Here is a 26,436-nt window from a genome sequence, read left to right on the forward strand (position 1 = left end):
AACTGTGTGAGAAGTTGTTGCGACCTTGTGTAGATAATATGGAATATAGACTAAGAGTCTACATTAGTGAGCAAAACAAGATATCAGAATGACCTATGTATAAACAAAATGCAGCTGTTGCTCATTATTGTCTGTAACAAAAGGTATAAATGCTTGCTGTAATTGTTTACCTGTTGAGAGACCTGTTTAGCTCTCTCCCTCTATGCAATTGATAGAGAGAAAATAAAGTATCTGACTTGCTGTACCCAAACAAAAAATGAGAACTCTGTTATTCTCCGACAATAATCTTCCAAGTTCTTTTTCACAGCATGTGAGCAAATGTTCAGTTTCGGGGGGAGATGTTATAGTGTTAGTTTTTGGTTATCCAAGATTCTGTGGAGAGGCAATGATTCTTGGAGAGGAAGTTGTACAAGCAGAAGGACAGTTTGCTGTCTGACTTAGTTTCTGATTAGAATCAATTCTTGAAGTAGAGTTGCTGTCTGGAAGTGAGGTGTTGGGCTGAAATTACAGAAATAAGGGCTTGCCCTGCATGTTGTTTGACCACCTGTTTCAGGGCTGGTGTATAGGTGTAAGTAAAGCACATTATGCTTAGAATATACCCTGAGTCTGCATCACTGTTTTGTCCTCCACTGGAAAGCCAGCCTACAAGGGCCCAGACACCTATTACCACTCAGCAGAAGGTTGCCACTGGTGTCAGAATGAGATGCTGGTGTTAGAAGAAAGGGCAATAACATTAGTCGCTGCTATTCCCTTCTGGATATGACTGAAAGTAAGACATCCAGTAAGGCCTCAATTTTATAAAAAGTAGTGAGTAGTCCTATCACAGTCAATGTTTAAATTTAGGCAGGATTTTAAATCTTTGCAGGATCAGAGACTGCACTATTTTATAAGCACATGATGCCCTTTGGTTAGTGTATTGCTGTGTATCATCGTGACAGATGGTATCACCCATAGCAATATGTCTAATGTAACATTGCAGAGTGTCAGGCACTCTTCAGTGATGCCCATCTGAAAATTAAATATTGCTTTAAAAACTATTAATTATGAATGTGGGCAGCAAAATAAAATGAGCCTGGCTTCAGGTTGGTGCATACCCTGTGTACTTCAGCGGAACCCAGTTGGTGCCTCTCCATTAAGTGGCATTCCCAGCCAGTAGATGGCTATATGCCCACTTGCCCTTGGAAATGCAAAGGGTGTGTGTGCTGGAAGAGGGTAAAACACAGTGGTTGTTCTTTGCTGAAATTTCTATCACAGTGTAGAAAATGCCTAATGAGAGAATTTCAGCAAATGAATACATTTGAGATGGCAATTAGCAGTGAAAAGCAACAGGATACCCTGTAACTATATGTCATTCAGATCTCAAGTTTATGAGGCTAACTACTTGCACCTTGCAGGAAATGTCAATGAAAACCCCATGTTTCCAGAACAAGTTGATCTAAAGGAGAGAATTAGATGGGACAGGTCCTAACTCAAGATTTTCCTAAAAGTTTATGAACAGATGAAGAAAATAATTGTGAAAATTAATAAATATAGCTTAGGGCATGAGCCTTTAAAGCTTCATTAAAGTGAACCAGGAATCTAAAAGAAGGAAAAAACTAAAAGTGGGACATTGATTTGTCTCTTTCTCTCTCTGTGTGTGTGTGTGTGTGTGTGTGTGTGTGTGTGTGTGTATATGTATATATATGCACATAGATACATATTGTAATAATAGTGTGATATGCAGCATTGTAAGTAAGAGGCCTCATTTTGCCTGGACATACTTGTTTGACTGTCAGGGTTAGAGTTGCAAAAGTTTTTTAAAAAGTCACATAGCATCCAATGAAGTGGGCTGTAGCCCACAAAAGCTTATGCTCAAATAAATTAGTTAGTCTCTAAGGTGCCACAAGTACTCCTGTTCTAGTCACGTAACTATGATCAGTATCCACTTTCTCCAGTGATTGCTGTTACGTCTTCCCTTCAAATAAATCAAATTCAAATAAAAATATCCATCAAGAACAACAACCACAAACGAACACAGCCAATTAGTGCAGGATACAAAATGGAGATGTCAGGGCAAATGATGCACAGAAAGTTCAGGTAACTTGCCCCAACTCATTCAGTGAATCTGGCAGAACTGGGATTACACCGCCATGCTCCTAAATGCCAAATCCCCTGCTCTTATCCTTTCTTTTCTGTAAATGTCTTTCTTTCAGATATTGTTTTCAGATATCTATTTCCTGCTCACAGTTTTAAGGCATTTCACAACTTCTCATATTTTCTCATATTTTTCCCTTCTTCCTCACTTTGTTGCCTTCATCAGTAGGTCTGCACTCAAACTGCGGTTTATTTTAATGTTTTCAGGGGGGAAATATAGCATCATCCATTGTCCGTGTCTTCTCAAATACTTTTGCAGAATGCTCTGAAAATGGCCACCTGTCTAATTTGCTTCATCCTGCTTCCTTTAAACTCTGTGACTGAAGCCAAACAAGTGCAAATTTGAGTGCAAAAAAACCAAAGGGGGGGCGGATATTGACTTTAGTAAACAAAGAAAAATGACAAAGAAGTATTTGAAGGTCAAATGAACTTGTAAAGAATTCTAACTGAGTTATGTTTTATGATTCAGGTGATATAGTTGCAAAAAGTTGAGCCCTAAATGAATGATAGATCAATAAATCATTACCTGTCATCCTGCCTAGATTCATTTCAGGAAAACTCTAGTGCAGAAACAGGGGATCTGTAGGATCCATGGAGAAATTAAATTGGATTCTACTTCTTTTGACAAGTTGGGTACATTCATCGAGACTAATTATTGCTTTTAGCTACAATACTTGCATTTAACCAATGTCATCACTGTATCATGGATCATAAAATGACTTTAACCTTAAAAGAGAAGCTGATGCATATGATATTTCCAGAAAAGAAAAAGATACCAAAATATGCAAAGTATTTGCATATGTTCTTATCTCATGCACCTCAGTAAAATTATAATTTGAGAGGTGGAAAGTGTAGCTTGTAACCCAGTGACATCAAGTTAGCTGGAAAGAATCCGCTCATAGTCTTTCACCTGGAAATAAAGGATACAACTAGATTCTTACTGGTATTTATCAAGGGAGACTGTGCCAGGCTGTGGAAGACACTTAACAAAATGGCGATTCAGGTGATCTTCAGTGAGATTCTGCCTGTCCCTAGAGGAGGAGAGTGAAGGCAAGACAAGATTATGAGGCTCAACAGATGCAGTGGTGCTATAAGGAGGGCTTTGGGGTGTTTCACCATTGGGAGGCAGTCATGGACATAGGACTGTTCCCATAGAATGGACTCCACCTGAATAGGGAAGGAAATAGACTTCTGGGATGCAGGCTGGCACAACTGATTAAAAGAGCTTTAAATTAGAAACTCAGGGGAGATGGTTGGGAGATGCTCATGTAATCTCCACTCCTGATTCTAACATTGAGCAGGAGGAAAATCAAGTAAGAAAGCAACAGAGGGTCCTGTGGCACCTTTGAGACTAACAGAAGTATTGGGAGCATAAGCTATGCTCCCAATACTTCTGTTAGTCTCAAAGGTGCCACAGGACCCTCTGTTGCTTTTTACAGATTCAGACTAACACGGCTACTCCTCTGATAAGTAAGAAAGGATACAGCAAGGGAGAAAGGAACAGCAGTGGGTAGAAGAATGAGCAGTAAAAGGAAAATAATGCCGATACCAATGAAGCTAAAAGTCAAGTAGGCAATACTGGCAGTAGAATGACTATATCTAATTGGGCGAGGAATCTGGGAGAAGCAGAGCAGAAACAACTAAGATGTTTATATGCCAATGTGAGGAGCCTGGGTAATAAAATGGAGGAACTAGAACTACCGGCGCAGGAAGTGAAACCAGATATTATAGGGATAACAGAAACATGGTGAAATAATAGTTATGACTGGAGTACAGGTATTGAAGGGTATGTGCTGTTCCAGAAAGACAGAAATAAAGGTAAAGGTTGTGGAGTAGCATTGTATATTAATGATGAGGTAGACTGTAGGGAAATTAGAAGTGATGGAATGGATAAGAGAGAGTCTGTTTGGGCCAAAATCACTTTGGGGAAGAAAGCTACTAGAGGTTCCCCTGGGATAGTGCTTGGGATACGCTACAGGCCTTCAGGATCTGATTTGGATATGGATAAAGACCTCTTTAATGTTTTTAATGAAATAAATACTACTGGGAACTGTGTGATTATGGGAGACTATAACTTCCCAGATATAGATTGGAGGACAAGAGCTACTAATAATAGTAGGGCCTAGATTTTCTTGGATGTGATAGCTGACAAATTTCTTCACCAATACTCACCAAACCAACAAGAGGTGATACCATTTTAGATTTGGTATTGGTGAGTAGTGAGGACACCATTGAAGAACTGGTTGTAGGGAATAATCTTGGTTTGAGTGATCATGAGCTGCTCTAGTTTAAACTAAATGGAAAGATAAACAAAAATAGGTCTGCAATTAGGCTTCTTGATTTTAAAAGGGCAAACTTTAAACAATTAAGGGAGTTAGTTGGGGAAGTGGACTGGACCGAAGACTGGAAGGATCTGAATGTGGAGAAGGATTGGAATTCGTTTGATTTAAAGTAAAGTTGTAGATGATATCTGACGTCTGCATCCCAAGCAAGGGGGGGAAAGGTGTAGGGAAAGGTTGCATACCAAGCTGAATGAGCAAGCATCTCAGACAGGTGATTAAGAGAAAGAAGAAAGCCTTATAAGGAAAGGAAGGTGTGATGGATCAGCAAGGAAAGCTACCTCTTTGAAGGTCAGAAAGTGTAGGGATAAAGTGAGAACTGCCAAAAGCCAAGCAGAATTGGACCTTTCAAAGGAAATTAAAACCAATAGTAAAAGGTTCTATGGCCATATAAATAAAAAGAAACCAAGGAAAGAAGTGGGATCACCAAGCACTGAGGATGGGTTGGAGATTAAAGGTAATCTAGCCTGGCTCAAAACCAAAACAAATACTTTGCCACAGTTTTTACTAAGGGTAATGAGAAGCTAAGGGATAATGGCAGGGTGGCTAATGAAAATGAGGATAAGGAAGTAGAAATTGCCACATCTGAGCTGGAAGTCAAACTCAGATTAATGGGACTAAATTGGGGCCCCCGGATAATCTCCATACAAGAATATTAAAGGAGCTGGCACATGAAATTGAAAGCCCCACAGCAAGGGTTTTTAATGAATCAGGCAACTCAGGGGTCATACCCCATGACTGAAGAATTGCTAACACAGATCCTATTTTTAAGAAAGGGAAAAAAGGCGATCCAGGAAATGTCAAACCAACAGGCTTGTACTCAATGTTAATCAAGTCTTGGAACATATTTTGAAAAAGAAAGTAGTTAAGGACATAGAGGTAAATGGTAATTGGATAAAATACAACATGTTTTTACAAAAGGCAGATTGTGCCAGACCAACCTGATCTCTTTCTTTGAGAAGATAAATGATTTTTTAGACAAAGGAAATGCAGTAATCTAACCTCGATTTCAGTATAGCATTTGATACAGTTCCACATGGGAAACTGTTAGTTAAATTGGAGAAGATGGGGATTAATATGAGCATTGAAAGGTGGGTAACTGATTAAAGGGGAGATTACAACAGGTCATACAGAAAGTTGAACTGTCAGGCTGAAGGGAGGTTACTAGTGGAGTTCCTCGAGGATCGTTCTTGGTCCCAATTGTATTTAATATTTTTATTAGTGATCTTGGCACAAAAATTGGGAGTGTGCTAATAAAATTTGCAGATGAAACAATGGTGGAAGATATTGCCAATACAGAGGAGGACTGGAGTATCATACAAGAAGATCTGGCAACCTTGAAAACTGGAGTAACAGAAATGGGATGAAATTTAATAGTGTAAAGTGCAAGGATATGCACTTAGGGACTAACAACAAGAAATTTTGCTATAAATTGGGGACTTAGTGACGGAAGAGGAGAGATGGGTGTATTGAATGATTAGAGGATGACTGAGTCGCCAATGTCATGTGGCCGTGCAAAAGGTGAGGTATTTCCAGTAGAAATAGGGAAGTGTTAGTACCATTGTACAAGGTACTTGTGAGATCTCATCTGGAGTACTGTGTGCAATTCTGGTCTCCCACGTTTAAGGAAGCTGAATTCAAACTGGAAGAGGTGCAGAGAAGGGCTACTAGAATGATCAGAGGAATGGAAAGCCTGCCTTAGGAGACTCAAAGAGCTTGGCTTGTTTAGCCGAATGAAAAGAAGGCTGAGGGGAGATGTATTTAGAGAGCAATCCTATCAGAGGGATAAATACCAGGGAGGGAGAAGAGTTATTTAAGTTAAGCACCAATGTAGACACAAGAACAAATGGTATAAAATGGCCATCAACAAGTTAACCTTGAAATTAGACAAAGGTTTCTAACCATCAGAGGAGTAAAGTTCTGAAACAGCCTTCCCAGGGGAGCAGTGGGGGCAAAAATCCTAACTTGTTTCAAAACTGATCTTGATAAATTTATGGATGGGATGGCATGACACGACTGCCTACAATGGCAGGTAGCCGATCTGTGACAGCTAGCAGCAAATATCTCCAATGGCCAGTGATGGGACACTAGTTGGGGAGGTCTCTGAGTTACTACAGAGAATTCTTTCCCAGGTGTCTGGCTGGTGGTTCTTGCCCACATGCTTAGGGTCTAATTTATCACCATATTTGGGGTTGGGAAGGAATTTTACCTGGGTGAGATTGGCAGAGACCCTGGGATTTTTTGCCTTCCTCTGAAACATGGGGCATGAGTCACTTGGAGGTTTAAACTAAAGTAAATTGTGGATTCTCTGTAATTTGAAGTATTGAAATCATGATTTGAAGACTTCAGTAACTCAGCCATAGGTTATGGATCTATTATAGACATGGGTGGGTGCGGTTCAGTGGCGTGCAATGTTCAGGAGGTCAGACTAGATGATTATGGTGGTCCCTTTTGGTCTTAAAGTCTATGAGTCTATGAGCTGGTAGTCGTCAAAACTTTTAACTGAAATCATTAAATGGCACTGTTTTAAGTTATTTCAGGTATATAGAGCCACATATTATGCAAGCATTACTCCCAATCTAGTCAAAAGGAATTTTGCCTAACTAAGGATAGAGTGACATCTGGAGAAATGTATGTTTTTGATTGTTAATGTGTATTTGTAAAGGTGATTACTGCATTTCCATATATTTATAGACAATCACTATTTCACAAATATTAAGTTTATCCATGCTCTGTGTACACTGCAAGCCAGTTTTATATAGATGTTTATATATCGAAGCCTTCAATAAGTCAGGCCAATTATTGTGTTCTCAGCAGCACTGCATCATCAGCAGTGTCAGTGATCACTAGTTACTCACCCACTGTGCCCATTCACAGTTTGTCTCTGTCCATAGCCCTGGTTACATTGATGGATGACCACCCTATGGCAATCTCCATGATGGATACAGTCTGCAGCCACAATGAAGAGTGCCTGGGGTATCAGTGGAGGTGAGATGCCTCTTGAATCAGCTTGCCCCTGTCTTCTCAAAGATTTTGGAGACAATACAGGTAGGTGGTGGGTACTTTGACATCAAGTGGTGACATTTTGAGCATAGGGCAGAGTAGCATTTTTTTCAGGGTGGCCAGTAGACTGTTTCCCATGAGAGAATGCAGGTAGCGTAGGTTAGCATTGCACCAAACTCAACCAGATCTCAGGAGGGAAAGGTGGTGATGCAGACTTTACCGTCCGTACTTCATTCCTGTGCTATTGGAAGATGGCATTACCACTTCTGCTCATCTGGATTTGTTTTCTCTCAGAGCTGTGAGGCTGTCTGAAATGGGCGCAATTTGTTTTCTGTGAACTTAAATAATGTGTGTTTCTAACAGAGGGAGGCATTTGGCTCTATAGCCGGGTGGGGGAGTTCTGGGTTGATTAAGCAGTTTAGAATGCTTCCTCCAGACCTGGCTGCAGGGAAGAAGAGAGACTTGCATCTTAATTCAGTGCACCACTTTCTCCTCCTTCCCTATAAACAGAGCGTGCTACAGCTGAGGAAGCAGCAGCTCTAATGCCAATCCCAAACATTCAAAATCATGAGTCAGGCCCCCAAAATCATGACATTGACTTAAAAATCAGAAGGTAGGGTTTGTTTGTTTGTTTGTTTTTGAAATCGTGCAATTTGCTTCTGGTTTTGAGTCTTTAGAGTTCAAGATTTCAAATTTTTCTGCATAACCATGAGGGTGAGAAATACACTTTTTTTTTTTTTTTAAGTGGGAGCTGAAATTTTCCTGTGACCACCTCGCTCCATAAGCTGGGGCGATACAAAATAATGAACAAACAGACATAACACAGAAATCATGGGAGTGAGCAGCACTGTGAATGCATCAACAGGACCTGGCTGCCAAACCTTCTCAAAGAAGCACCTCAGCGTGGGTCACTTCTCTGATCCTGCTCACCCTCTGAACGAGTCCTTGCAAGTGAGGCAGGTGTTATTTCAAAGAAGTGGGTCAAAAGGGACATGGATGGTGATACCCACAAATGTCAGATGATTTGAAATTTGCCCCAGATCCCTAAATGGCCCCCTCAAGGATTGAACTCACAACCCTGGGTTTAGGACGCTAAGGCTCAAACCACTGAGCTACCCTTCCCCCCAAACATGTCATATTTGAATTCAAAAACTTTTCTTTGCCCACTTTCTCTACACTTTTGATGCTAAAGGGCCCTATGGATCAGAAATAAACATTAGAAGTCCAAAACAGAACATATCCCTTAAAGCTAATTAATGTTAATTGGTCATTGTGGCTAATTGCCAATAGTTTGTCAGAAAAGCCAATTAATGTATGTAAAGCTATTGGTTTTCTGACATACTACCAGTAAACTACAAAGCAACACTTCCTGATGTTAATTACCTTAGGATGTTCCTCCGTATTTCATACTTGCCATTTGCTTTATTTCTGATGGGTTTCGCCTCTTGGCATTTAAATCCAGACAGTACGATTAAGGAAAAGTCTATACCTTCTACCTGATGTTTTATTTAATATAGTTCTCCCTTGATTTAGTCTCTCTCTTAATTAAATTATAAGATCTGACTCAACAGCTTACCAAGTATATCCTTTTATATAGCGATGTGGGCTCTTTCCATAGCTGAAAGAAGTGAATGCAATGTATGACAGCCTTACAGCTCCACTTATTTGAGGTACTCTGGTTAGAGGTGTCTCCTGCGTGGGTATGTTGGTATTTGTATGAAACATTGAGCTTGATTCTCCACTGAGCTGAGCAGAGATAAGGTGCAGTGGAAAGAGTGGGGGGGCTAGGGGAGGGTGAAAGGGGAGAAGCTCATCACTGCTCCTTCATTCTCAGCCTGCCCTGTCATAAAATTGTAGGGTGGTAGTTTGACTTACATTCCAGAGACCGTAAGGCCACAGAGAATCACATGTAACAGACTCAAGCTGCCATCCCCTTTCACCTCCCCATCCCCTGCCTTCCATTATACCTGCTGGCAACATTCAGGTATAGGAGGCAGCAGTATTGGGTGGCAGAGCTGGCCCAGGAGGTGGTGGAGTGCACCTGATAGCCTCCCTCACTGCCTTTTGCCTCCACGCTACTCTTCCTAACTCTCTCCTCAAATACCCACAGGCCCCAGAGTAACCTGGGAAGGGGAATGGTGATTCCTATTTGAATCTGAATGGTGTTTAAAAGACTGGAGCTCTTCCCTGGCCAGTTAAAATGTCCCCAAGCATTAGCTCACCTGGTCTCCTATTGGCCAGGTGCTTGGTGTATCTCACCCTCCCTTTCCAGGTGATGTGTGGCCTTCAGAGAGATTCTGTGTGGAGGGAAGAGTGACCCATCGTGGAGTCAGTCGTGAACCAAGAGGAATCAGGAATCCTATTGCCTTCTCCGCAGCTACCCACAATACATGTACATTCTGCCAGGATATTTAATAATGACTGAAAAATTACTCATGTAAACTATACCTGCTGCCTTTCTAACACATACAGAACATGCACCTTTAGTGTTATCTCAATGGCATCTGGACTAGATAAAGTACAATGTCTGATTGGTAACAAGCAATTGAACATCACATCAAACAGAATTAAAATACCCCAGCACGTACTCTCTCTCTTATCCCAGTCAATATGGCACACGCTGTGAATGCATTAACAATGCTGGATGCATTGATCAATGTCATTCTCACCAAGAGACATCATGCTGTGGATATTAAAGTATGTTGAAAATACTGTAAAATAGATTATAATTATAATACAATTAATTTTGGATTTTTCACTAAAAATTATTATGAACTCCATGGCATCTTACTGCAAACTGTTTAGCAACGATGTTTCTACAATAACCTGAAATTAATTCAGTAAAGCTTCCATACTGTGTGACATGATGATTTTCTCGATTCAGTAAACACACTGCTGTTTCCAAACTTAACAGTTCTTCTCTCAAAAGGAGGAAAACAACTATTTTCCATTCAACCTTGGACATGATTTGAAAAGACATATGTGTGTGCAATTGCACTTATCTAACATGTAACAGTTGAGCATATGGTACAGATTGTGCCTTTGTGTAACCCATTATACATCTACCCGGTCATTTGTTCATGCCAATACCTGATACAAATAGAAATACCATGACTGTAAGTTAGGCACACACACTTCTATATGCTGATCTTGAGAATCAGCCCGTGTGGTGCAGAGAATGGAGAATGAGAGTTCTCTGTTTCAGAAGGGCACTGATCCCCTTTCAGAAGATGTCTATTCAGTTATGTACAGCCCTTGACTAATCAGCATTTATGGGGCTTTGTGATGCTTGGGGGGGAATAAAGGGAAAATGTGGTTATAGGTGACTTAGAAAATGCTAGAAGTAATCAATAGGATCCTCAAGGCTTTGAGAAAGGCTTTGAAAATCTCCTCCTAGGTAGAAAAGGATGCAGGGTGTGGACTAAGTGAACTTTATGGTTCATTCCATCCATGAAATATGCAACCACTATAACATGTACAATGTGAAAACACAGAAGCTCATATACCTTTTGGGTGATTGATATCATGTCTCTCTATGTTTGTCATCTCTTATCCAACCTTGGTTGAAATTGCTCATGTCAGAGGAGTTCCCTGTTAAATCAGAAGAGTTCTCTGTTAATCATATTTCTTATGGACGTGCCTAAGGACCAACCAAGAATGGGTCTGCATCGTGTGAGGCGCTGTACAAAAACAGAGTATTAGTGGCCTAAAGAACTTGCAATCAAAATAGAAAAGACAGACACAGGGTGGGGGTAGGTGTATCACACACAAGCAGAGTGAATGATGATGGGAGCATAGATCATGTTAGTGCCATAATTTTTGGGGGGTGGGAGTGGGCTTAGGAGGGGATCAGCTAAATGGAAAGAAAAGTGAAAGGAGAGGGAACTTTGAAGGGAAGCAGTGTGAAGGGGACATGTCTGCGTCTTGTATTTATCTGCACTACGCACATGCAGAGAGCTGAATAAATAACAATAATACTGAGTCCCCACAGATCTTTGGGGCTTGGAGCACTCCATACCTAGCAAACAGTTGTTCTCTGAACAGCGCTTCAGTCCTAACTCTGTCCATGTGCTTTGGGCAGGGCAAGGAGTGGAGTGCAGAGGAGTAGAAACTGAAGCAGAGAGGCAGAAGGAAGGGTGGGAGTAGCTAACTGGGAAGGGGGAGAAAGAGAACAGACATGGGAAGAGGAGAGAAGAGCATCAAGTGGGAGAAGAAGATATTGTATTCAAATAAAAGCAACAGAGGGTCCTGTGGCACCTTTGAGACTAACAGAAGTACTGGGAGCATAAGCTTTCGTGGGTAAGAACCTCACTTCTTCAGCAGACACATTGAAGTGTAAATTTCTAGTTCACCTTTCTCTGTGGTCTCAGTTTGCATTCATAATTAGGGGCTTGCAAAATCAATTGTGGGGAAGAAAAATCTGTGCACGTCTATCTTCTATCTAGCTACTTGAGACAATTCAAATGTAGGGGCAATAGCTGGAGTGTACATTTTGTGAATGTAGATTGCCTCTATGGAAAGAAGGCCAGCCTTGATCTGGATACTAAATTCAGGAGTATTTGGAATAAAAGCCTTCTCTAATTAAAACATAGTGAATTTTAATACTCATCCCAAGCAGAACTACTCGAAAATCAGAATGTAAATTTCAATATTTCAAAATTTTGTTTTCATCCTGAATCAGGACAGAAAGTCAAAATATTGAATTTTTCTGTGGACAGAAAGTTTAAAAAAATGATTCAGAAATGTCAAAACATTTTGTTCCAGCTTGATCCAATATGAATCTGTGTTCTCTTGAGCTTTGTTGTGCCCCATGGGAATTGTAGTTCAGGTGCCTTGTGTCCATTCTCTCCTATAGATTGGGCCCGCTGGCTGGACTACATCTCCCATGAAGGACTATGGAATATGGCTCCAACAATGTACTATAGAGGTTCAACTAATGGGGACTCTGTAGTGCAGCATGGGAGACATAGTCCAGGCATGGAGCCCAGCCCGTAGAGAGGAAGAGAGGCATGAGACATCAGAGCTACAATTTCCATGAGGCACCACACCTGGTGGACACTCTGACAGACACAGATTAATGTCAAAATGATCCTAAACAATTCAATCTGACAAAGCAAAGAATCTCAATTCAAGCTGACCCAACCCAAATCAGACTATTTTGCTTAGATTTTCCTGACAGAAAATTGAAGAAATTCAGCAAAATCTAAATTTTCCCACAGACCATTTTAATTTCACAGAAATTCCATTTTCTGTTGCCAAAACTTTTCAACAGAAAATTCCCCACCATCACTAATCGCAAGGCTGACACCTTCCTAGATCTATATTGTCATCTGTGATGAAATGTACAAACCCCGCACCAGGCAAGAAGAGATTGAAGAACAGCATTGGGCTCATGCCGCCCTACCCACAAGGCATGCCAGTCTTGGAGGAGGAACCTTCCAAACTCAGCTCGGAAGTGCTCAGCCTGGGCAGGTGGACAGACCTCTCACCATTAGCTCGCAGAAAGGAGCACAGCAGAGAGCCAGGCTCCCTTGGATAGCCTGTGAGGATGGTAGGACAGAAAGCTGGAGGATCTGGGTAGGACAGAGCAGCCGGAGCTCCTCCTTATTTCTGTTAAATTAGCTTCCTTTTCCTTTGCTATCTTAAAGACTGAGACTCGGGGCTAGGCCCCTGGGCAGACTCCTGCTGAGAATATGAACCCCAGAAGAGAAGGTGGGTGCATTGTAGGAAGTAGCCTAGGGAAGAAGCAAGAGGTATGGCCAGACAGGCCTTAGTGAGTTGCTGCAAGGGTCCCTGGGTTGAAACCCAGGGCAGGGGGAGGGACTGGGTTCCCCTAGAGCCTCATTGGGATGACTAGCCAGAAGACTTCAGATACAAGGGGCAAGAAAGACTATTGGACCTGGGACTATCAGGTGAAAATCCTGGTTTACCCTAAAAGAGGTAAGACCAAAGGTGATCTGGCCAGAGGGCTGGGTCATAAGGCAAAAGGGGACTACGGGCAGATGTGCTCAGCAGGACTACAGAGGACTAAACCCTGCAATGGTGCCCTTAGCCACTAGGTGGTGCACTGCTTGTGAGTCACTTCACCACACCATCCAAGATGCTAAATTCCAGTTTTTCTGGTGTTAGTCAATACATATGTATTAGGTGTGGTGCAGCAGTTCTCAGCTGGGGATCCGTGGCCCCCTGGGGGTGCAGCGAGCAGTTTTCAGAGAGGTCTGCTAAAATAATCCGGGCTTCAGCCCAGGCGGCTCGGGCTTCAGACCCAGGCAGCAGGGTTCGGAGACGGAGCAGCACCTCCATTCCCGACTCACCTAGGGTGACCAGATGTCCTGATTTTATAGGGACAGTCCCGATATTTGAGGCTTTTTCTTATATAGAAGCCTATTACCCCCCACCCCCGTCCCGATTTTTCACAGTTGCTGTCTGGTCACCCTAGACTCCCCTCAGTGGACCACCCAGCCTATGGGTCAGCACCAGCAATAAGTTTCACACTGAGTAAGTAAAACAAAAATAATATTCAGTTGTTTGCTTTTGTACCTATGTTCTTTTTCCTTTTTTATATTATATCTGTGTGTGTTTAACTGTATAACTATCACTTTAATAAAGCTTTTAATCTACTGGATATGCAGACAAACAGTTGTTGTGGCACAGGTGAGCCGTGGAGTTTTTATAGCATGTTGTGGGGTCCTCAGAAAGAAAAAGGTTGAGAACCCCCGGTGTAGTGTTGGTTATTAGGAGAATCTAAGTACAAAAATAAAAAAAAAACGGAAAGCTGAAGCCCAAGACCCACTGCCCAGGGCTGAAGCCCAAGCCCCGAAGTGTGAGCACTGCTACCTGGGGCTGAAGCCAAAGCCTGAGCCCCGCCACCCAGGGCTGAAACCCGGTTTATTTTGGCAGATTCCCTGAAACCTGCTCATTGCCCCCCAGAGGGCCACAGACTCCTGGTTCAGAACCGCTGGTGTACACCATATTAATGGGTATTATCATAGAATCATAGGACTGGAAAAGATCTCGAGAGGTCACCTAGTTCAGTCCCTTGCATTCATGGCGGGACTAAATATTATCTAGACCATCCCTGACAGGTGTTTGCCAGCAATGCCCCTCTGCTATGTACATTGGCCAAACTGGACAGTCACTATGCAAGAGGATAAATGGACACAAGTCAGCTATCAGGAATAGCAATATACAAAACCCTGTAGGAGAACACTTCAACTTCCCTGGCCACACAATAGCAGATGTAAAGGTAGCCATCTTACAGCAAAAAAACTTCAGGACCAGACTCCAAAGAGAAACTGCTGAGCTCCAGTTCATTTGCAAATTTGACACCATCAGATCAGGATTAAACAAAGACTGTGAATGGCTAGCCAACTACAGAAGCAGTTTCTCCTCCCTTGGTGTTCACACCTCAACTGCTAGCAGAGCACCTCACCCTCCCTGATTGAACTAACCTCGTTATCTCCATACTGATTTATACCTGCCTCTGGAAATTTCCATTACTTGCGTCTGATGAAGTGGGCATTCACCCACGAAAGTTTATGCTCCAATACATCTGTTAGTCTTAAAGGTGCCACAGGACCCTCTGTTGCTTTTTACAGATTCAGACTAACACAGCTACCCCTCTGAAACTTTATAAGTGTACTCTTTTGCCATTATCTAAATCATTAATGAAGATAGTGAACAGAACCAAATCCAGAACTGATCCCTGTGGGACCCCAGTTGATATGCCCTTCCAGCTTGGCTGTGAACCACTGATAACTACTCTCTGGGAATAGTTTTCCAACCAGTTATGTACCCATCTTATAGTAGCTCCATCTAGGTTACATTCCCTAGTTTGTTTATGAGACGGTCGTGTGAGACAGTTTCAAAAGCCTTACTAAAATCAAGATATACCATATCTACTGCTTCCTCCCTATCCACAAGGCTTGTTACCCTGTCAAAGAAAGCTATTAGGCTGGTTTGACATGATTTGTTCTTGACAAATCCATGCTGACCGTTACTTATCACTTTATTATCTTCTAGGTGTCTGCAAATTGATTGCTTAATTATTTGCTCCATTATCTTTCTGGGTTCTGAAGTTAATCTGACTTGTCTATAATTCCCTGGGTTGTCCTTATTTCATTTTTAATAGATTGGCATTATATTTGCCCTTTTCCAGTCCTCTGGAATCTCTCAATTTTTCCATGACTTTTCGAAGATAATCGCAAATGGCTCAGATATCTCCTCAGTCAGCTCCTTGAGTATTCTAGGACGTATTTCTTGAAGCCCTGGTGACTTGAAGACATCTAACTTGTGTAAATAATTTTTAATTTGTTCTTTCCCTATTTTAGCCTCTGATCCTACCTCATTTTCACTGGCATTCACTATGTTAGACATCAAATCGCTACTAAACTTTTTGGTGAAAACTGAAACAAAAATGTCATTTAGCACTTCTGCCATTTCCACATTTTCTAGTATTTCCCTCCTCAATGAGTAACAGGCCTACCATGTACTTTGTTTTTCTCTCGCTTCTAATGCATTTGTAGAGTGTTTTCTTGTTACCCTTTATGATTGCTAGTTAGTTTAATCTTGTTTTGTGCCTTGGCCTTTCTAATTTTGTCCCTACATACTAAAATACTACTAGCTGAAATGTGTATCTTTGAAGCACAAGCACACCTTCTCTGTAAGGTGAACATGCTGTGGGTTAAGAATTGCTTCCCAGAAGAAGGGTATGTACATTTCCTTTGTTATTTGTTTATATTCATCCTTTGTAATTTTCCACCTTTTGTGCATAGTATTAATATATATAAATGTGTTGGGAAGTTATGTTTTCCCCACAATTCTGTGCACTCATGTCAAGCATCCCACAACACTTTGCAAAACCGAAGTCAGCTTTGGCATTAGAAAATAGGAAGCCTGTCAAAGCCAAGATACATGAATGGTGCATCCTTGCTTAGTTTGGGATGTACCTCTATGCTCAGTAGGTTTGAAATGTAGTATCCAAAACAGAGAAAAGAAAATTACAAAACAAGTTAAGGAACTCTTGCAAATGGGTGGGTTGGATTTTAATGATATGTGAAGAACTTTATAACTTGTAAAATTATTCTAAAATACTACTAGCTGAAATGTGTATCTTTGAAGCACAAGCACACTTTCTCTGTAAGGTGAACATGCTGCAGGTTAAGAATTGCTTCCCAGAAGAAGGGTATGTACATTTCCTTCATGTTGTACTGCTTTGTCTTTAGATAATAAATTTGACTAAGTTCAGTTATTTGATCTCTTGAACATTTTAAGAATGAACTGTGAGAGTAGTCAAACTATTGACAATACCTTTTAATCTATACTGCGTAACAGATAGAATAGGGTATTATGGCATCCTTCAAATCTTTAATCAATATCACAGCAACAGCAGCAACATTAAGTTTCCTAGATGTGTATAGGGCTATACTTTGCATGATATTATTTAACTGCCCTTATTTCTTGTACTCAGAGAAAAGCAGCTTGGCTTCTGGGCATTTTTTTTAATGATTGGCAAAATCTTGTAAAGGGAGTGAATCTGTCTTGAGCACTTGGAACAAGCCTTAATACATCAGTGTCTGTGCTTCACCATCCAGCATCCATTAACCTTTCTAATTTTTATTCTTCCATATTGTGTCTCTCAATATTCTTGACTTTGGAGGATTAGAAGGGTGACGGCTGTAGTGTTCCCATGGAAGCAAAAATGAAAAGCAAAGCCAAAAACATGTCCACATATCGTTCACATCTGAGTTATTTTGTTCCCCCTGCTTTAAAACAATTAAAAATTTGATGATTTTTTGAGTGTTCTGGTGGCCACTTTGCAGCAATTCATGTTTTTGTTCTAAGCTAGAATCTTCTTCACTGTCAGGCATTCCATTCCAGCCACGTCAAATAATATTGACGAAAAATTAGAACCTGATTCTCTGTTGCTCGGCTCTGACTTTATGCAGTCATTCACAGCAGTGCAAAGTGGGTGTAAATTGCTACCAGATCCAAATGATAGCGCTTTACTCCAAGTTCAAGCTGGTGTGAATGCTTACACATGGTGCGCGGTCATGAAGATTCAGATCCTTGAGAAAGAGTTTGTCACCTTAAAAATTACAGCGGGCCTGATCCTCAGCTGGTGTAAATCGGCATAGCTCTTGCTGGAGGCAATGGAACTATGCTGATTTACAATTCCTGACCCTGATGTTCCACAGAGACAGAGCCCAGCTAGGTGTCCAGACATTGCTGGGTTCTACATCTGCGGAACTCCAGTTCTGAGGGGAAGGCTTCCTCAAGAGATACCATAGTGCTACTTGCCTGCTGCCCAGGACTCCGTGTCAGACTCTGACTGTTCTCTGCTATCCACGACACGAGAGTGCTGAGATATAAAGTTGGGGTGAGATAGTCCTTGCTGTGATGATTCTGCCAGAAGAGAATGGGCTGTCCTCCAAGCAGCTGAAGACACACTAAGCTCCCTGCTGACAATCAGAAGTACCACCAGACCCGCACAAGAACTGTTTTTGAAGGCTCCTGTTGAGCCCCTGCTGCCAGGCTCCTTTCTCTCTGCTGACCAGATGGGTGAATGAAGCAGTAGTCTTCTCATTCCCTGTGTGATTGGAGAGAGAAAGGGACTAGGACTTGCCTTGTCACATGCAGTGAACTCTTCAGTGCACTGGGCTGATACTCCTCAGGTTTGACAATGCTGGTTCAGAGTTCACCTCCACAGGACGAAGACCCTTTCTGTGTGGATTTCGCCCATCATATTTACCCAGAGATCAACACCAAAAGCCTCCATTTTCCCATTGTTGTATGCAGTATTGTTGTAGCAGTGTCCGTCTCAGGATATTAGAGAGACAAAGTGGGTAAGGTAATATATTTTACTCGACCAACTTCTGTTGGTGAGAGAGACACGCTTTCAAGCTACACGGAGCTCTTCTTCAGGTCTAGGTAAGGTACTAAGATCTTGTATTTATCTGTGACATGCTTAGTACCTTTCCCAGACTTGAAAAATAGCTTTGTAGCTAGAAAGCTTGTTTCTCTCATCAAAAGAAGTTGGTCCAATAAACAATATTACCTCACTCACTTGTCTGTCCATTTTCCCAGGCAGTTAATCCTTTGATAAGACTGAGCTATTTTAGTCATGTACAAAAAGGAGATATTTGGTATGTTCTCAAAGGAAGAACATTACCGGTTTATAGGATTGTTAAAAGAACAGGAGTACTTGTGGCACCTTAGAGACGAACAAATTTATTTGAGCATTAGCTTTTGTGGGCTACAGCCTACTTCATCGGATGCATGTAGTGGAAAATACAGTAGGAAGATATATATATATATATATATATACACAGAGAACATGAAACGTGTGTTACTGTACACACTATAAGGAGAGTGATCAGCTAAGGTGAGCTTTTATCAGCAGGAGAGAAAAAAAACTGTTTGTAGTGGTAATGAAAATGGCCCATTTCCAGCAATTGACAAGGAGATATGAGGAACTGTGTGTGTGTTTGGGTGGGTGGGAATAAGCATGGGGAAATAGTTTTATTTTGTGTAATGGCCCATCCACTACCAGTTTTTGTTCAAGCCTAATTTAATGGTGTCTAATTTGCAAATTAATTCCAATTCAGCAGTCTCTCGTTGGAGTCTGGTTTTGAAGTTTTTTGTAGTAATATTGCGACTTTTAGGTCTGTAATCGAGTGGCCAGGGAGATTGAAGTATTCTCCAACTGGTTTTTGAATGTTATAATTCTTGACATCTGATTTGTGTCCATTTATTCTTTTACATAGAGACTGTCCGATTTGGCCAATGTACATGGCAGAGGGGCATTGCTGGCACATGATGGCATATATCACATTGGTATATGTGCAGGTGAACGAGCCCCTGATGGTGTAGCTGATGTGATTAGGTCCTATGATGGTGTCCCCTGAATAGATATGTGGACAGAGTTGGCAACGGACTTTGTTGAAAGGATAGGTTCCTGGGTTAGTGTTTTTGTTGTGTGGTGTGTGGTTGTTGGTGAGTATTTGCTTCAGGTTTGGGGGCTGTCTGTAAGCAAGGACTGGCCTGTCTCCCAAGATCTGTGAGAGTGATGAATCGTCCTTCAGGATAGGTTGTAGATCCTTGTTGTTGCGCTGGAGAGGTTTTAGTTGGCGGCTGAAGGTGATGGCTAGTCGCATTCTGTTACTTTCTTTGTTGGGCCTGTCCTGTAGTAGGTGACTTCTGGGTACTCGTCTGGCTCTGTCAATCTGTTTTTTCACTTCAGCAGGTGGGTATTGTAGTTGTAAGAACGCTTGATAGAGATCTTGTAGGTGTTTGTCTCTGTCTGAGGGGTTGGAGCAAATGCGATTGTATTGTAGAGCTTAGCTGTAGACAATGGATTGAGTGGCGTGGTCTGGATGAAAGCTGGAGGCATGTAGATAAGTATAGCGGTCAGTAGGTTTCCAGTATAGGGTGGTGTTTATGTGGCCATCGTTTATTAGTACTGTAGTGTCCAGGAAGTGGATCTCTTGGATTGTTAAAGTAACTGGTTATCTCCATATCTCTGTTAGCTATTCCTGGGGTACTGTACCAATTACAAGATCAAGATAAGCATATAAATGATTTGCAATGATTTGGAAGTGGACTCTGTTCTTGCCATTCTGGGTTTGGGGCATTCCTTCCTTCCTTTTTTCTTTCTTTTTTCTGTACCCTAATTCTTTTCTCCCGTCTTCACTTCATTTCTCGAAGTTTCAGTTAAAATTTGTATTTGAAAAGGAGCAGAACTGGACTTATTCTGATGCCTTCTGATGGGGTTTTCCAGAGTGTAGGGCCCGGCATGGGAAAGCTTTGCCTCACTCTTCCAGAAGTCATGATCTCTGAAGCAGGCAGGGTTCAGAGATGTATCTGCCTAATATGACCCCTGCCCACTCCATCCTAGAAGGACTACCTCCAGTGAGAGAGGAAAGCCGTATGTTTCCCCACTAACCCATTCCTGCATCAACATGCTGAGACTTCCAGCTGGGATTGTGGCTTTCATGATGTGGAGAACTGTCCTATTAGGAAGTGAACTGTAAACACCAACTCACTTCAAACAGCCACCACATGGCAGTGATTCATAGTTGCTGCCATCCTGCACTACACTGAAACCAGTGAATTAGAAACGGAAAGCGCCTTAGCTCTTTACTTAAACAGTTAGGCCCTCTAGTCTTCCTTTTCTGATACTAAACTCTTGTAAGACTAATATAATTAAACTGTTTTATAGCTGACTCACCCCTAATCTTTGCTTTTGTCAGAACATGAGAACAGCCATATTGCGACAGACCAATGGTCCATCTAGCCCAGTATCCTGTCTTCCAACAGTGGCCAATGCCAGGTGCTTCAGAGGGAATGAACAGAACAGGTAATTATCAAGTGATCCATTCCCTGTTGCCCATTCCCAGCTTCTGGCAAACAGAGGCTAGGGACACTTCAGAGCATGGTTTTGCATCCCTACCCATCCTGGCTAATAGCCATTGATGGACCTATTCTCCATGAATGTATCCAGTTCTTTTTTGAACCCTGTTATAGTCCTGGCCTTCACAACATCCTCTGGCAAAGAGTTCCACAGGTTGACTGTGCATTGTGTGAAGAAAAACTTCCTTTTGTTTGTTTTAAACCTGCTGCATATTAATTTCACTTGGTGATCTCTAGTTTTTGTGTTATGAGAAGGAGTAAATTACACTTCCTTATTTACTTTCTCCACATCAGTCATGATTTTATAGACCTCTATCATATCCCCAATTAGTCATCTCTTTTCCAAGCTCAAAAGTCCAAATTTTATTATACTTTCCTCAGAAGGAAGCTGTTCCATACCCCTAATCATTTTGTTGCCCTTTTCTGTACCAATTCCAATATATCTTTTTGAGATGGGTCGACCACATCTGCACACAGTATTCAAGATATGGGTATACCATGGATTTATACAGAGGCAATATGATATTTTGTGTCTTCTTATCTATCCCTTTCCTAATGATTCCCAACAATCTGTTAGCTTTTTTGATGGCCGCTGCACATTGAGTGAATGTTTTCAGAGAACTATACGGAATGACTCCAAGTTCTCTTTCTTGAGTAGTAACAACTAATTTAGACCCATCATTTTATATGTATAGTTGGGATTATGTTTTCCAGTCTGCACTATTTTGCATTTATCAGTACTGAATTTAATCTGTCATTCTGTTGCCCAGTCACCCAGTTTTGTGAGATCCCTTTGTAACTCTTCACAATCGGCTTTGGTCTTAACTACCTTGATAGTTTTGTATCATCTGCAAATTTTGCCACTTCACTGTTTACTCTTTTTCCAGATCATTTATGAATATGTTGAACAGTACTGATCCTGGTTCAGACCCCTGGGGGACACCACTATTTATCTCTCTCCATTCTGAAAACTGACCATTTATTCCTACGCTTTGTTTCCTATCTTTTAACCAGTTACTGATCCATGAGAGGACCTTCCCTCTTATCCCATGACAGCTTACTTTGCTTAAGAGCCTTTGGTGAGGGACGTTGTCAAAAGCTTTCTGGTACAGAAGCTGATTTAAATGATAGATTACATACCCCAATTAGTAGTTCTGCAATTTCACATTGGAGTTCCTTCAGAACTCTTGGGTGAATACCATCTGGTCCTGGTGACGTATTACTGTTTAGTTTATCAATTTGTTCCAAAACCTCCTCTAATGACACCTCAATTTGGAACAGTTCCTCAGATTTGCCACCGAAAAAGAATGGCTCAGGTTTGGGAATCTCCTTCACATCCTCAGCCATTAAGACCAATGCAAAGAAATCATTTAGTTTCTCCACAATGGCCTTATTGTCCTTGAGTGCTCCTCAGCCCATGACTGTAGCATTTGATTTTGGGAAAGGGAACTACACAAAAATGAGGACGTTAGTTAAACAGTAATTAAAAGGTACAGCGCCAAAAGTGAAATCCCTGCAAGCTGCATGGAAATTTTAAAAGACACCATAACAGAGGCTCAATTTAAATGTATACCCCAAATTAAAAAACATAGTAAGAGGACCAAAAAACTGCCGCCGTGGCTAAACAACAAAGTAAAAGAAGCAGTGAGAGGCAAAAACTGGAAGTTAAATCCTATTGCGGAAAATAGAAAGGAGCATAAACTCTGGCAAGTAAAGTGTAAAACTATAATTAGGAAGCCCAAAAAAGAATTTGAAGAACAGCTAGCTAAAGACTGAAAAAGTAACAGCAAAAATGTTTTAAGTACATCAGACGCAGGAAGCCTGTTAAACAACCCGTGGGGCCATTGGACAATTGAGATGGTACTGTTACCAAGTGGTTCAGCTATATTCACTTCTTGGACCAGATCCTGTGGTTCACTCCTTCAACTTGTCACCATTCATATGCATACAGTACTAAATGTGTCTCTCTTCCTCTGTTTATATTCCCCCTCCTCTTTTTATTGTACTGTAGTTTGCTTTACACAACACAAATAACCATAAAGCAGTAATATTCAGAGGTTTACTAACACAGCATAAATATTTATATGTCTCCTGTATTGAAGTCTCTTCTCCAACTGCATATATGCATATGTATAATGTGGATCTTTGTACGTTGTCATATAAAAGAACAAATAGAGATAAGAGAGAGACATATTTTCTTTCATTTAATACACCCATGCCATTTAATATACCCATTCATTTAATACACCCATTTCCTTTGAAGATTCGCACTTTTGTTGGCTTTTAGTTCTCTGCACACGTTGGGCTTGATAGTAAAGGTACGTAGTGCACTAGTCTTCCACTTCAGGAAACTTAGGTTCAAGTTCTGATTTTGATCACGCATGAAAAAGGAACTCAGTGGTTTCATCATGCTCTCTAATGGTTGCTGGTCTGCTGAACAATAGGCATTCTATGCTTGAGAGGGCCAGGACTAAAAAACATGCTCTCTGGTCAATTTCATTAATCTCTCATTTATGAGCATCAAAGTGTAGACATCTTTTTCCTACACTCACAAAATTCTTTTTTGCGTAACTTCACCAGCCATACATTTAATGCACTTTTACCAAGCCATTTTACAGTCACCTGTGAGTGAAGATTACTGATCGTCCAACCTCCAAAGTTCTAGATAATCACCCAAAAGTCTGGATATTTACCAAAGGCCTTGATCCAAAGACCTTTGGAGTCAATGGAAAGAGACTCATTGATGTCAGTGGACTTTGAATCAGGGTTGTGGGCTTGTAAATCTGGTCTGGAAATCTCACGAGACCAGGCTTTCTTATGCATTCTGGCATTTCAGCTTTGGTCTGGAGTGGATCCTTGAAGGTAAAAGTTATGAATAATAATAATAATAAATAATTATTAGTTAATATTAAACTTTTTTTCTCATTGTTATTGAGTGAACTTTTTAGCAGTTCAAAAAAGGTTTGGCTCAAGTTATGAGTGAAGGTCCAGATCAGGATTACTCATACTACTTTCTCATTCCTCTTGATAGTTCAGTGAAATTTGAACTGAGATTCAAAGAAAACAAATGACTTGGCCTTGTGGTAATAGCTCTGGCAGAGAATTATTAACCCATTTATTAATCTCCAAGAACGAGTTGGAAACAGACAGTAGCCTCATTTATCAATATTACTTCAGATTATTTCTGAAATATGCCTATATCTGTGTGGAGTGTTGCACTGAGAAGTTGCAGATATGTGGAGGAGTCAGTGCTGCGATTTCTCCTGTGCTGGGGTCAGGAGCATTTGGATATGGGGACACTGGTGCCAGGAGGCACGAGCTGCCTTGGCCTTTGCCAATTGCCTGCCCACTGGAAGTCTGACTCTGGTGTGGCTGTGACTCTATCTCAGAGTGCTGAAGAGTACCCGTCTCTGCCGCTTTCAATGGCAACCTGCTGTTACTCTTCCCTCAGGCAATGGGAAAGAGACTCTTGGACCAGATGCTGATCTTTTCTAGCCTGTCTGCTTTCCAGTGCTTTCACATCACGATCCTGGAGCTCAACCCTGCTGATAACATAACAGCACTCTACGGGCTGCACTTCAATGAGTTGGTCAGCACCATCCCAACTAAAGAGTTTAACACAGAGAAAGTCAAAGTGACTCAGGGAACTTGAACTGTCACTTTCCATTTCTGGGACATAGATGGCCCAGAGAAACTAAGGCCCCTGTGGAAGTTGTACACAAGGTGCACAGATGGTATTGTGCTTGTGGTGGACTCTGTCCACACCAAAAGGAGGGAGGAAGCCAACACAACTTCATAATGTTACTAGGGTATCAGAAGCTCAAGCAGTGCCTGTCCTCCTAGTTGCTAACAAATAGGAGATGAGGAAGTCCTTCTTTCTCAGCAGTTAAAAAGGTGTTATGAAGGAGCGAGCTGAGCTTTTCCTCACCATGGCATCTGCAGCCTACCTGTGCCATCATACGGGATGGACTCGAAGAGGAACTCGATGAAGTACAATTGACTCTGACCTTTAATGATTTTTTTTTATTGGCAAATCATGCTTTGAGTACATTTATTTATTGAATTTCATTCCCTACGTTAACATTCCATTAGACCTGCATCCTTGACTTTACTCCGTCCCTCCCTGATTACCTATTGGAGGACCTGATCCAAAGCCCACTGCAGTCAATGGGAATTTTTCCATTGGTTTCAATAAACTTTAGATCGGGCCCTTTGGCTCTAATCAACAGGAAGTATTTCTCTCTGTTGATGAACCATGGATTATCTGCAAGCCATCTTGGCTGTCAGACTGGCTCCAACTTTTGACCTTCGACTGAAATTCTCCTCAGCAGAAAAACCACATGGCATGTTAGGAAAGGCAGAAATGGTAAAGGTCTCTGAAGCTCTAACAGGTTTACAAGATGCCTCTGGTAACAAGTATGTCTAACATCATGAGCCAAGACATGCTACATTAAGCCTTCGACACCATCGTCCAGGATACCAGAAAAGGCAAAGTTCTGAGTAATCCAATTGTCATATATTGCATAGCAAATGGGTGACAGCATCCAGGCGCGTACTTTGTGAGTCTTGTTAAATTTGAGGATCTTTGGGCTGGAACAAGTTCTGAAACTGAAACATATTTGATATGCTATCGCCCATTGGGGATAAAAGTGTTTGAGAGGATTATGCATTGTGGAAAACTAAATACTTAAGGATCACTGGGAGATACCTCACTTAATCAGTTCTCTGCCATTGTAGGGGCCTTGGCCATTGGTGCACCACAGTCCCTCCTATTCCCTGCCTGTGGCACATAGAAGTTTAGTTTCCTGAGGGCTGTAATACTTTGTTCTAATGTCCATTGTTGGGTTTAGTGTGGGGATCCTGGGTGGTGTTGGTGGCCTATGATATACAGGAGGTCAGACTAGATGATCTGGTGGTCCTCTTTGGCCTTACATGGTATGGGTATGTCAACACTGCATGTGGGAGTGAATCTCCCAGCTCCCGCGGATCTGTGTAGTGGGGCCCATGCTAGTACTTTAAAAATAGCTGTGTAGATGATGCTCTGATGTTGCAACTTGGGATCGCATGCCCACCCCCAGGCTTCAGAGCCTGAGCTCTAGCCCAAGCTGCAACCTTGCTCCCAGGTGCTATGATGCGAAGAATGAAGAGCCATCTCCACCCATGCCTCTCAACCTTCCATGCCTAAATTTGGGATGCAATATGGGACAAAGACTCAAAGCAGGGGACACCAGAAACAATTCTTGCAGAAAACTATGACCTCCTGTAACCTCAGTTCAACTCTTCTTTATTTCTGATGTAAATTTTCAAGTATGAAAGTGATGGGAGCGGAATGTAGGCAACTTTGGGACTAACGTCAGTGATCTCGCTAAAAATGAGGGACAGTGGAGGGGTTTGTATACAGTGGACTGCTAACTAGCAGAAAAGCACTAAGAGTTGCTTGGAAATTTCTTTTCCGCAGATTGCAGGCCTGTGCTACGAGTGTAGGAGCTTTGAGTCTTTGTGCCCAAAAGCAGGTTTGGTGCGTCACTGTACATTCTGCTGCCAATGAGTC

The 26,436-nt window shown here is 41.6% G+C and overlaps 1 pseudogene; it reads left to right on the plus strand.

Annotated features, from left to right (window-relative positions):
• Nucleotides 1-24,339: 24,339 nt before the first annotated feature.
• On the plus strand, nucleotides 24,340-24,947 carry LOC101951579 (ADP-ribosylation factor-like protein 4A; annotated as a pseudogene).
• The last annotated feature ends 1,489 nt before the right edge of the window (nucleotides 24,948-26,436 follow it).

This window comes from Chrysemys picta, chromosome 2, assembly GCF_011386835.1.
Source record: "Chrysemys picta bellii isolate R12L10 chromosome 2, ASM1138683v2, whole genome shotgun sequence".
NCBI lineage: Eukaryota > Metazoa > Chordata > Testudines > Emydidae > Chrysemys > Chrysemys picta.